The 13,169-nt window shown below is 39.8% G+C and overlaps 1 long non-coding RNA gene across 1 annotated transcript in view; it reads left to right on the forward strand.

Moving 5' to 3' along the window:
• LOC148049357 (uncharacterized) overlaps positions 1-12,333 on the forward strand; it is a 354,694-nt gene extending 342,361 nt beyond the window's left edge. The window contains exon 3 of the long non-coding RNA XR_015695900.1: positions 12,294-12,333. This is a non-coding gene — a long non-coding RNA (uncharacterized LOC148049357). The remainder of the gene's footprint in view (positions 1-12,293) is intronic.
• The last annotated feature ends 836 nt before the right edge of the window (positions 12,334-13,169 follow it).

Genomic DNA, 13,169 nt, shown 5'->3' on the forward strand with positions numbered 1-13,169 from the left:
TTATATAAACACCCAAAACGGAGGCAAAGGAAGCAGTTGTTTCCTGCACAGAACTTTTGCTTTGTCACTCGCCTCATACTTTTATAAAACAAGGGATAAATTTATTCTGCTTCCCAGCAAGGCTGTGGAGAAGGGGGAGTACGCCTACCCTCAAAACGACACTATAGAGCACTGCACACCAAGACAACTAGACACAAGAACAGTTTTTTCCCCAAACGCCATCACTCTGCTAAACAATTCTCTCACCACTGTCAAACCATTCACTAAGGCTGCATTACTATTACTATTAGTCTTCTCATCGCTCCTATCACCCATCTCCTCCCACGTATGACTGCAGGACTGTGACTTTGTTGCTTGTATCCTTATGATTTATATTGATATTGATTGATTGCTTATTTGTACCCTATGACTAAGTGTTGCACCTTATGTTTCTTGACGAATGTATCTTGTCTTTTTATGTACACTGAGAGCATATGCACCCAAGACAAATTCCTTGTGTGTCCAATCACACTTGGCCAATAAAGAATTCTATTCTATTCTATTCTATTCTATTCTATTCTATTCTATTTAAACAAAAGTGTTGCCTTTTTTAAAGGTAGAATTTACCTTTCTGTGTGATATCAACTTTTGATGCAAGCAAACTTGGACTATACAGGTAGTTTTCAACTTACAATAGTTCATTTAATGACTATTTGAAGTTACAACAGCACTGAAAAAAGTGATTTATGACCATTTTTCCAATGAACGACCGTTGCAGCGGTCAAAACGTGATCAAAATTCAAATGCTTGGCAACTGACTCATATTTAAGATGATTGCAGTGTCCCGGGGTCGCTGATCAACTTTTTCAACCTCCTGATAAGCATAGTCAATGGGGAGGCCAGATTCACTTATCAACCAAGTTACTAAGAACTGCAGTGATTCACTTAACAACTATATGGCAAGAAAAATTGTAAAATGGGGGGAAAACTCACTTAACAAATGTCTCACTTAGCAACATAAACATTGGGCTCAATTGTGATTGTAAGTCGAGGATTACCTGTAATGACAGGCAGACAAAGGGATGTAATTTATCTTTCTCCCAAAAATAATTTTGCTACTCATCTTTCCCTACAAAGTTCTAGTAGAAAACAATGTGTGTACACATGTGCACGCGCGTGCGCGTGCGTGCACACACACACACACACACACACACACACACACACACCAGAAGTGTTTTAAAAGCCTTTTGTGGATCAGTTGGTTATCTGTTGATTCATTTTTTAGACTGAAGGAAAATTGACTAGAACAACAGAATCCTGAAAAGAAAGACACCAAAGGACAGCTAGCCTCTTTTTGTACATGATAGTTTCAGCTGTAAAGTCTATCAAAGAAGGACAGAAGGATGATGGGTGGTTCATTGGTGATTTGCCAGTGTGTGGCCTAGTTCTATTTTTAGAGGTTTAAAAGGTCATTCATATGCTGAGGTATTGACTTGCCACTGTCTTGTCTTTCCATTCATTTTCATAGTTTCGTTCCGGTCATGATTTATTTTGCTGAGTAGTCTTTCAATTTTGCTCACAACTTCCCCATTCCATTGCTGAGGGCCAGATTGACAATTGCTTCTGATCTACACAGAATAACCGTAGAATAACCTCTTTTACCACCCTAGAGGAAAGCAGACCAGCTTAATGGAGCACAGGAAATGCTGTGTGCCGAACGCTGCGTGCTATTCAGCATAGGCCAGTGTTTCTCAACCTTAGCAACTTGAAGATGTCCGGACTTCAACTCCCAGAATTCCCCAGCCAGCAAATGCTAGGTTGGAGTTTCTATTCTACAGCTAGTAATGAATCAGTCCAGATGTTCCATCATATGATTTCTGGAAGTCAAACAGATATGTAACATCTGTTCAAATTCAGGTGACCTCTGTGGATGCATTACAGGAGACAGAACATCTGAAGGTTCTCTTTCAAACTGAGGAAACTTCATAAAATTTAAATCTAGCAGAGATTATGTAGCAACATATAAGCCAACACTTTCACGGAAATGATAATTTAGGGATCTGGATGGGCCCCATATCATATCAGTAAAAGTAAAGGTTCCCCTCGCACATATGTGCTAGTTGTTCCCGACACTAAGGGGTGGTGCTCATCTCCATTTCAAAGCCAAAGAGCCAGCGTTGTCCAAAAACGTCGCCGTGGTCATGTGGCCAGCATGACTAAATGCCGAAGGCACATGGAACACTGTTACCTTCCCACCAAAGGTGGTTCCTATTTTTCTACTTGCATTTTTACATGCTTTCGAACTGCTAGATAGGCAGAAGATGGGACAAATAACAGGAGCTCACTCTGTTACACGGTGCTAGGGATTCGAACCACTAAACTGCCAACATTTCTGATCAACAAGCTCAGCATCTTAGCCACTGAAACACCGCGTCCCACATCATATCATCATATCATTACAGGGCTCAATAGATAATGTTCCCTAGATACCCTTCTCACCCCCACTACCGTTATATCAGGTACACTAGAACCATTCTGAAGAGTTGGAAGACTTTCCATATTGTTAATTCACAAATCAAGTGCAAAACTGCTCATTTGCTTTCCATAGGCAATTTACAGGGCAGTTTAAACATAAAAAACAGTCATCCGCTCTCTACTTCGGATACCATGATTAAATAAGAATGAATAGATAAAATATCTTTATACAGATAGATTGGATTCATTCTGGTTAACTTAAAGTTAGGAAATGAACAGGCTTCTTAAGGAGTCAAAGTTAATTCCGTGTGCATTCATTTTTAAATAATCGTGTTTCTTCAGATTTGACTGGATGAAACAAACTAGTATACCTACTTTTCTAATTTATGTTCTGATCTTTGAATTAAGTTGGTCTTAATCATTTTAATATATAACCTATAATAGACACTGGCCAGAGAGTATTTTTCTGAACCATCTAATAATCATGGTCTTCTTCTGGGCCCAACTCACAAACATTGAACTTAAGGCTGTGGTGGGATTTTTACTACCAGTTTTGTGGGTGTGGCTTGGTGGGGTTGGCAAGGAAAGGATACTGTAAAATCTCCATTCCCTCCCCACCCCTGGGGAAGGTTACTGCATTCCCTCCCAGTCAGCTGGGACTCAGGAGGCAGAGAATAGATGGGGGTGGGGGCCAGTCAGAAGTGGTATTTACTGGTTCTCCAAACTATTCATAATTTCCACTACCAGTCTCCAGAACTGGTCAGAACCTGCTGAATATCACCTCTGATGTAAGGACATAACTGAGTGCAGCATTTCCCTTCAAAATTTAAGGCTTAGGACCTTAAAGACGAATATCTTTTCTTAATTGAAGAAGATAAGGCAAACTGTTTAGAGCAGTGGTTTCCAAAGTGGGTGGTACCCCCCCTGGGAGGCAGTGGGATGACTTAGGGGGGTGCTAAGAGGCAAGGGGGGCGGCAGGGGGGCGCTAAGGGGCAAGCCCAGGGCTTGCTTCCCTTCATCCTCCAAGAGCTGCAGGTGGCAGGGAAAACGAGGCTTCTTTGACAGCTTCCCAGCTGGCAAAACAGATTTTTTTGCCAACTGGAAGGTATGTGTGTGTGAGAGAGAGAATGGGGGTATGAGAGAGAGAGAGAGAATAAAAGGAAGAAGGAGAGAGAGAGAGAGAAAAAAGAGAGAGAGAGAAAGAGAAAGAAAGGAAGGAAGAAGGGAGGGAAGGAGGCAGGAAGGAAGGGAGAGAGGGAGGGAGGGAGGAAGGAAGGAAGGAAGGAAGGAAGGAAGGAAGGAAGGAAGGAAGGAAGGAAGGAAGGAAAGAGAAAGTAAGTGGGGGAGACAGAGACAAGAAAGAAAGAAGAAACAAAGGAAGGAAGAGAAAGGAAGAAAAGAAAAAGAGAGAGACACAAGAAAGAAAGAATGGATGGAAGGAAGAAAAAGAAAAAGAAAAAAGAGGGAAAGGGAGATATAAGAAGGAAGGAAGGAAGGAAGGAAGGAAAAAAGAAAGAAAGAAAGAAAGAAAGAAAGAAAGAAAGAAAGAAAGAAAGAAAGAAAGAAAGAAAGAAAGAAAGAAAGAGACAACTTATGATCACAATTGAGCCCATAATTTTGGTTGCTAAGCAAGAGCATTGTTAAATGAGTTTCACCACAATTTACAAGTTGGCCACTCCCACCTGGTCACATGACCGCCAAGCCATGCCGACAAAATAGGCCACACGTACAGAATAGGTTCTAAAAAAATTTGAAACCCACCATTGGTATGTGTGTCTGTTTGTGAGGGAGAGAAAAAATAATTAAGGTCATTGATCTAAAGATGAAAAACTTTAGATAAAAGACAAAAGTGTTTATTATCTATTTTGGGTTTCTTACAAGATCATCTTTTTGTGTAAGTTTGTGATATCTTAATGATATCTGTTGCAGTTTTGTGCTTTGTGATAATACATTACTTCTTTCAATATTTACACAGGAATTATCATCTACTAAGAACAGTGAAGTAGTTACTAAATTTTACTGAGTTTACTAAGTTACTAGTTACTAAGGTTCTTGATAAATGATTATCAGACTTTGAAAACCTGGTATCACTGGATCATGTTCAACAATTTTGTTGAATTAACATTAACTAAAAAGGTTTTTAAATTAGATTTTGAATAAATGTACAATTAAATGTTACAGTTTTGAATTTTACTGTTACTATCTTCCTTCCGTCGTGCAAACCGTCGAGTCACATGACCCCCAGCCATGCCCACCAAGCCACGCCCACAGAACCGGTAGTAAAAAAAATTGAATTCCACCACTGGGGGGGCACTGAGGATCAGTTTGTAGCACCAAGGGGGCGATGGACTGAAAAAGTTTGGGAACCACTGGTTTAGACCATGGTGATCTTTACTGTAGAGCCAAGGTGGCGCAGTGGTTAAATGCAGCACTGCAGGCTACTGCTAGATCAGCAGGTCAGCGGTTCAAATCTCACCGGCTCAGGGTTGACTCAGCCTTCCATCCTTCTGAGGTGGGTAAAATGAGGACCCAGATTGTTGGGGGCAATATGCTGACTCTCTGTAAACCGCTTAGAGAGGCCTGAAAGGCCTATGAAGCGGTATATAAGTCTACTGCTATTGCTATTGCTATAGATTACTCCTAGTATATTTTGGCAATGTGCACAATTTATCTAACTTGGCAAAGCATTTATAACTTTTAAGTTATAATTAGCTAAGAAGCTATTTTAGGAAGTATGTCTGTTCTTGACATTTGTGCTATAAATCATGGCTGAATTGCTTCTGATTAGCCAGAGATTTATCAGTGAATCCATATCTATTTTCTATCCACTTCTATTATACTGAATATGTGATCAAATGGGAAGCCAATTATATTTAACATACAGTTTTGCTTCATACCTATTACCAACCCAAAATGTGGGATGTTTTAATTTGCTACCTATCCAACCCCTTCTTGTGACTGCTTTTATGTTATGCTAAATCTACAAGTTGGTAAAAATAGTGATGAGAAAACAAAACAAAATAATGGTGAAAATGAAGTGTAAATTCTTTTCATCCAATAAAGTTTTCTAGTTCTAAATAATATGACAATTACTGTATTTTCAGCAATCCAAAATTAATGCGAGGAGCAAAGAAAAACAATACGTAAATAGATCTTCTGGAAAAAGATAGGATGTTTATCTAATTAAAAATAACTTAATAGTTCCTTGTGGTCTGACAAAATATTTCATACTCTTTTGTTATGTACATGTAGGTTTTTTCCTTAGAAATTATAAATTATATTTATTTTTTCCATCATCATTTTGTACATCTATTATCACATTTGAGCACAATATTATCATGTATTTATGCAAACCAGATGTACTATTATTATTAGAAAGAGGTGGAAGAGCTTGGTTTAAAGAGCAAAGGGTTGCACAATCGTCTATGTGGAACAGATCACAAACTGCTCATGTGCAACTTCAAATTGAGCTAAAATGGCAGAAGAAAGCCAACCAATGTCCATAATATGATCTTATTATGTTTTCTGTTTTAAAAAGAATATCAAGAACCACTTTGAAACCTTGAGCCTCGTGGATATGGACCCAGAGGAACTGTGGAATGAACTTAACTTTTTAAAGAATAAACATGAAAAAGAGGAATTCAATGACCAACAAACAGTAGAAAGCAAAGCAGATGAAGAAGTCATCAAAGAAGGAAGGGGACAAAGAAAAATAAGGAAAGTTTTCCAAAAGATCTCCCAACAAAAAAAAGGAGGTTCCAACTTCAAATTGATTTGATAAAGGACGCCAATGGACAAATATTGACTCAAAGAAGATCAAACAAAGATGAAGGGAGGATACTGAAATTATATTCAGTACAGATAACAAGATATCAAAAAAAATCTGTCTCTTATTTACAAGAACTTCCAGTGCAAGAAAGTGAAGTTGAATCAGAACTCTGGTCCTTACCAAGTTGGAAAGCTACAGGGATTGATTGACTATCTACAGAAATATGGCAAGCAACAGAAGATGTATCTCTAAAGGTTCTAACCGAAGCTTTCTCACTAAATAATATAGTGACCAATAGATTAGAAGACTCTACATATCAGACCAATGAAAGTGTACAAACTGTCATGTAATATCCACAATTTTACAGACTAGCAAAACAATGTTTAGGATCATCCAATGCAGATTAGAGCCCTGCATGGAGTGAGAGATGCCAAATATTCAACATGGCTTTAAATAAGTCAAAGGCACATTACACATTATTGCTAATGCACATTTAATAATTGAGAAAGCCAAAGAGTACAAAAGGGGCATTATTTGCTTCAATGATTACCCAAAGATCGTATGTTGGGTCAGTGATATTAATGAGATGTTTTCTTCATGTGGAAGAAAAACAGAAATGCCAGGGAAGACAGTGCATTTTCTTCATGTAACCCATGCACAAGACAGGAAGCCACAGAATGGTCAGAACATGACAAAATAGACTTAACTCCATGTTGGCAAAGGAATAGACAAGGCTGCATAAGTGCATATGCTACCCTTGTTTATAAATATGTGGTAGGTAGGTAGGTAGGTAGGTAGGTGGGTAGATAGATAGATAGATAGATAGATAGATAGATAGATAGATAGATAGATAGATAGATAGATATGGAGATAGATACATGATAGATAGATAGATAGATAGATAGATAGATAGATAGATAGATAGATAGATAGATAGATAGATAGATAGATAGATAGCAATAGCAATAGCAATAGCAGTTAGACTTATATACCGCTTCATAGGGCTTTCAGCCCTCTCTAAGCAGTTTTACAGAGTCAGCATATTGCCCCCAACAATCCGGGTCCTCATTTTACCCACCTCGGAAGGATGGAAGGCTGAGTCAACCCTGAGCCGGTGAGATTTGAACAGCCGAACTGCTGAACTGCAGTCAGCTGAAGTAGCCTGCAGTGCTGCATTTAACCACTGTGCCACCTCGGCTCTATAGATAGATAGATGAATAAATTTGCATGATTTTAAAAACTGGAGGAAGAAAGACAAGTAATTTGCACCCTACTGATGATCCCATTCTGATAGCTGAAAATCCAAATGCTATATTATGAAAATGAAAATGCTCTCATTATACAGTACTATATTAGTGAGTCAAGAAACACAGTGGAAAAAATGAGTGTAAGAGTACTCCCACAGTCAAACTAATGACAACAGTTTCAGCAACCAGCCTCAGAATTGGCAATGAAGTCATTGAATCTGAAGATAGTTTCTGCCTTTTAAATAAACTATCAGCAATAAAAGAAACAGCAGTCAAGCAATATGCTGTAGACTTGGTCAAGTAACCTTGGAAAATATATTTAGTTGCTGGGATCAGAGGTGGTATTCAGTGGTTCTTTCCAATTTGGGTGAACCAGTAGCGGTGTCTGCGGGAGGCTCCGCCCACCCATCCTGACATAATGCGTGGCACTGTGCACGTGCAGAAGGCAGTGCGCATGCGCAGACATGGCATGTGCAAGCAAAGCGACCGCACATGTACATTAACATTTGCGAACCGGTAGGGAAGATAAGTGAATTCCACCGCAGTCTGGGATGTGTCTATACTTATAAATATCAGACATTATGCAGGCAATGGTGAGAATTATACTTTGCAGAAGCTGGACAGAAAGAGTATTGACATTTTTGAACTTTGGTGTTGGAGAAGATTCCCAAAAATAATATCATGGATACCCAGAAAAACAGAAAATGGAATGGATTGTCAAACAAATCAGCCCAATTAAGGAACAAATGAGCAGACTCAACTTATATTTTGGACACATTAAACAAAGACCTAGCTCTCTAGAGAAGTCTATAATCCTCAGAGAAAATCTATCTACATGGCCATTTAAAAGTGACACTGACTTGGTGGCACAATATCAATATCAATGCTCATCTGGCAATGCCAAGAGAATCCAAAGATTGATTAATTATGCAATAGTGGTGAGTATCTGTAGCTCGGGTGTAGGTTGAAGGTGAGGGTTAATTCTTTGAGCTTGTGGGTTGGTTTCCAAGCATTTCATTACCAGGCTAGGTAACATCTTCAGCAGAGTTTAGTGGGTGTCAGTGTTCTTCTGTTTATAAGGGCTTCGGGTAGGTATGTCAAGTGGGGGGGGGGGTGTCTTATGATGGGTCAGCTGTGAGTCTTGTGATGGGTGTTGTGATAAGGAGATTAGGGTCAACCAACAAAACATGCCACGCACACTCAAGCAGTTAACCTCCCGATGATCCTGACCTGATATAATCTCCTTATCACAAGACCCATCACAAGAATCACCAATGACTCACAGCTGACCCATCACAAGACCTCTCCCCTACTTGACACAGCCACAACGGAAGCCCTAATAAACAGAAGAACACTGACACCAGGGGTGAAATGCTACCGGTTCGGGCCAATTCGGCCGAACCGGTAGTAAAAAATGCTACCAGTTTGGGTGAACAGGTACTCAGCTGTGTGACAATCAGCTGTGCTGTGCGATTTATATTTGCTAGAAATATTTTTTGGAGTATAAAATGCACCATTTTCCCCCCAAAAAGAGGGTGAAAATTTCCTCCTGATCAGCTGGGACTAGGGAGGCAGAGAATAGATGGGGGCGGAGCCAATCAGAGGTGGTATTTACCAGTCCTCTGAACTACTCAAAATTTCCACTACCAGTTCTCCAGAACTGGTCAGAACCTGCTGAATACCACCTCTGCTCGGCTATAATGGGAAGACTTTCAATCTCTGTGAGGGGAAAACATGTCCAAGGAAGCCCCACCGGATGTGGTGTTTTAGGCTGTTTACCTTATAAAGATAAACAAGACAGACCAAATACCATTTTTCACAAAAAATTAGGCGTGCAGAGGGTTTGGGAGGTCTGCAGAGTTCCAAAACTTTTTTTTTAAGTTACCTCTTCAAAATCTTGTTGCGTCTTATATTCCATTGCATCTTATACTCCGAAAAATACAGGGTATTGTCCTGATGAAAGTGACACACTGTTGTGGACATCGGGCAAAAAATGGTCCATTCCAGCAGAAGATGTGGGGAAATAATTCACAGTACAATGGGATTTTTTTGTGGGCAAACTTAGTCCAGCGGTTCTTCTTATTTGGGTTTTTTTGTGCTTATTCCCATGGCCTTCTCTGCATTTTGGTTCTCACAAAAGGCAGCTTCTTTAGAGACAAACTAAATTCACAGATAGGTAACAGGCATTGAAGCAGATGTGCAGCTTGACTTTTTTTTAATGTATTACTACAATAGTTTTTGTATTCATGGCAGAATGAGCTCTTGTATGCTATTCCTAGCCTTTGAGGGCGGGAGGGTAGAAATAGCATGCAAAAAATAATAATAGTAGTAATTATGATGCAGGTGATTCCATCCTTGTACTGCCACATATATTATACTTTGAATAATGATTGTTATTTCCAGAACTGTAGAGATTGAGGGCTACTTGAGGGACTTTCTGAGAGCCAACTCAGATTTTTCCATGTGATTCCAGTTTCACACCTATGCTCTTCGATTAAATCTGCACTATAAGGAGCATTATGATGGCACTATTGAAAGTATTGTAAGCACTGATTTCCATGCATGGTTTTTATTAGGGAAAGCAATCCTTTTTTTGGCGGGGGAACAATTTCCAACCTCCCTGTCATATTTTCCCATCAACTTTTGGCGAAAAATGCAAATACACTTTCTTAAAGCAGATCAAGGGAGTGAAACTTTGCTTTGTTTGGAAAAGTTCTATCACCAATTCAAATATGGTAAATCTCCACTCTTAACCATGGAAGCTGATAGGGGTGACTCTGAGCCTGTTTCTCTCTGGCAGACCAATGTACCTAACAGGGTTGTTGAAGGTGGATATAAAAAAATAAAAAAGGAAATGCTATGTATGCTGTACTAAGGTCCTACAGCCATGATGGCGAACATATGACACACGTGCCAGAGGTGGCACGCAGAGACCTCTCTACGGGCACGCAAGCCATTGCCCCAGCTCAGCTTCACTGCACATTCATACATGCCAACTGGCTTTCAGATCTCTGCCGTGCATGCAGGGGTGGGGCGCATGCTGGAGATGCGTGGGGGCTGTGCACACATGCACAGGGATCACGTACGCATGCACGGGGTTGGGGCACCTGCAAGGAATCATGCACACATGCAAGAGGGGCTGGGGGAGTTACACGCACATGCGGCGGGGCAAGGCACATGTGGAGGATTGGGCACATATGCACAGGGGGGTCACAGAGGTCACACGCACATTGCATTATGCGTGTGTGCATGCACGCTTTTGGCACATGACAACAAAAACGTAAGTCATCACTGTCCTAGAGGAAAGGAGATATATAAATCTAATAATTAAAATAGTAATAATTAAAATATTCAAAAGGTATAACTAATAACTACAAGCAAAAACTCACAACTAAATATGACCAAAAGCAGCATAGGCTTGCTTTCATGACTGAAGCACCCTTAAAACATGAATGAATGAATGAATGAATGAATGAATGAATGAATGAATGAATGAATGAATGAATGAATGAAGTCTTTGTTGGCAAAGGGTTGTGCATGTTGAGTTTAATTCTGAAATGGCTATTATCTGAGGTTTGCAGAGGGATAGTACACTGGCAACAAGGCACAGTGGAGCACTTAACTTATAAAATGTGACTTTACGCTCAATTGTAAATTATTCCTTGGCTGAGACTTTTCTGATTTTGACTTTGTTCAATCACCTAAACAATATATATTTATTTTCAGTGTGTTCGTTGTTTTTAGCTTGTGTTCAAACTGGTTAAATTGATCAGGAACTGCATTTGGAAAGTAATAGTAGGGAACTTACACAAAGGTCTAGATAGAAAGAATGCAAAAGAAAAAGGTTACAAGAAGTTGAAAAAGGAAATGAAGAGTAAATTCAGGACATACCTGGAATATTCACTGCTCAATAAACAGAAAAAATAATGTTATCATTTCCTGCTTCCCCAAAGGCAAACATGCTTTCATCAGATTGAATCCCTGATTTTACCATTGCTCAATCAGCTAAACAATTTATATCTATTTTTTGTGTAATTGCTGTTTTTTAGCTTGTGTTCAAAGTGGTTAAGTTGATTGGGAACTGAATTTGGAAAGATCCAAAGTTGGCTTCCAAGAACATGGACACCATTGGCTCAGGTCTACTGAAGAATTTCATGAAAGGGAAAAACCAGCAACCATTGCAATAGGGAGGGGAGTCGGGAACAGAATGGGACAACTCACCGTGACCAACTCACTGCAGCTAACTCGCCATGGCCACAGCCAATTCGCCATGGCCAACTTGCTGCAGGACAATTCAACATTTCAATTTAATTATTTAAAATAATTTTTAAAATATTTTAATTTTTGTCGTTCATATTTCATTTTGTCCCTCCTTTGGCATCCTTTCTTTAATTATTCTATTACACTATTTCTTGGATATTGATGTAACTCGTGACCTGTCAAAACCGCACTCGACTAAGCCACGCCCAATTAAACCGCGTCGCTGATGTCATCAACAGGGCGACAACAGCCAGCGCGGAGAAAGAAGGGCGCTTTAAATAGCACTTTGAAAGCAAGCCAATTCAACTTAAGGTAAGGGTTAGCTTTAGGGTTAGCTTTAGGGTTAGCTTTAGGGTTAGGTTAAGGGTTAGGGTTAGGGTTAGGGATAGGGTTAGGTTAAGGGTTAGGGTTAGGGTTAGGGTTAGGGTTAGGGTTAGGTTAAGGGTTAGGATTAGGTTTAGGGTTAGGTTAAGGGTTAGGTTTAGGGTTAGGTTTAGGGTTAGCTTAAGGGTTAGGTTTAGGGTTAGGTTTAGGGTTAGGTTTAGGATTAGGTTTAGGATTAGGTTTAGGGGGGTTAGGTTTAGGGGTTAATTTTAGGTTTAGGGTTTACAGCGTGCTTCTGTCTCCGCGCTGTTGTCGCCCTTTTGATGACGTCAGTGACGCGGTTTAGTCGGACGCGGTTTAGTCGAGCGCGGTTTTGTGGTGGAACCGATGTAACTCTTGTCCCATGGCAAATTGTCCTGAGTTGGCCACAGCAAGTTGGCTGCAGCGAGTTGACTGTGGCAAATTGGACATGACAAGTTGTCATAAACTCATCAGGAGGGGGGGGTGTCTTGAGTGAAATCAAGTTTGTACATGAAAGCATGATTATTCCTTAAATATGAAATATTTCAATACCCTACTGCGCTGGTGCAATGATATTTCCTCTATCGGTCACCAGAAAACATGAGGCATTATTATGTCAAGACGTATTAGTTGACCACAAATACAAAGTCAAAGAGAATAAATTATCAAGAAAAGGGTTATGGAATTTGTGAACAGTTTGTGAATGAGAGTTACCAAGTATGTGCAAAGGAGATTTGTAGGATGGTACTTGAATACAACCAAGAAAAAAATTCTGGTGCAAAGATCAATTCTGCTTCTCTGAGAAACGCTCGCTCTGAGTGATTTTGAGTCAATCACTCTCTTTGACATTCATGTGTTTCTGTAGCAATCTACTTGCTCCTTACTTTTGCCAAATTATAACACAAGTTCATTTTGTGGTTAAAAATGAAGAGAACGTTTTTTCTGGAGAGCAAGTCATTTCAATTTCCTGGAAATAAAGCCAAAAATTAAAATATAACAAGCCTGGTTGTATCACACAGTGCACTAGAGTTGCAAATCAACTCCGGTGGAAATGAAGCCCAGGCCAACCAGAGCTCAGATAGTCCATTTCACAT

This window comes from Thamnophis sirtalis, unplaced genomic scaffold (assembly GCF_051295495.1).
Source record: "Thamnophis sirtalis isolate CommonGarterSnake01/CBP01778 unplaced genomic scaffold, rThaSir2_p1.2 scaffold_1, whole genome shotgun sequence".
NCBI classification, from domain to species: Eukaryota; Metazoa; Chordata; class Lepidosauria; order Squamata; family Natricidae; genus Thamnophis; species Thamnophis sirtalis.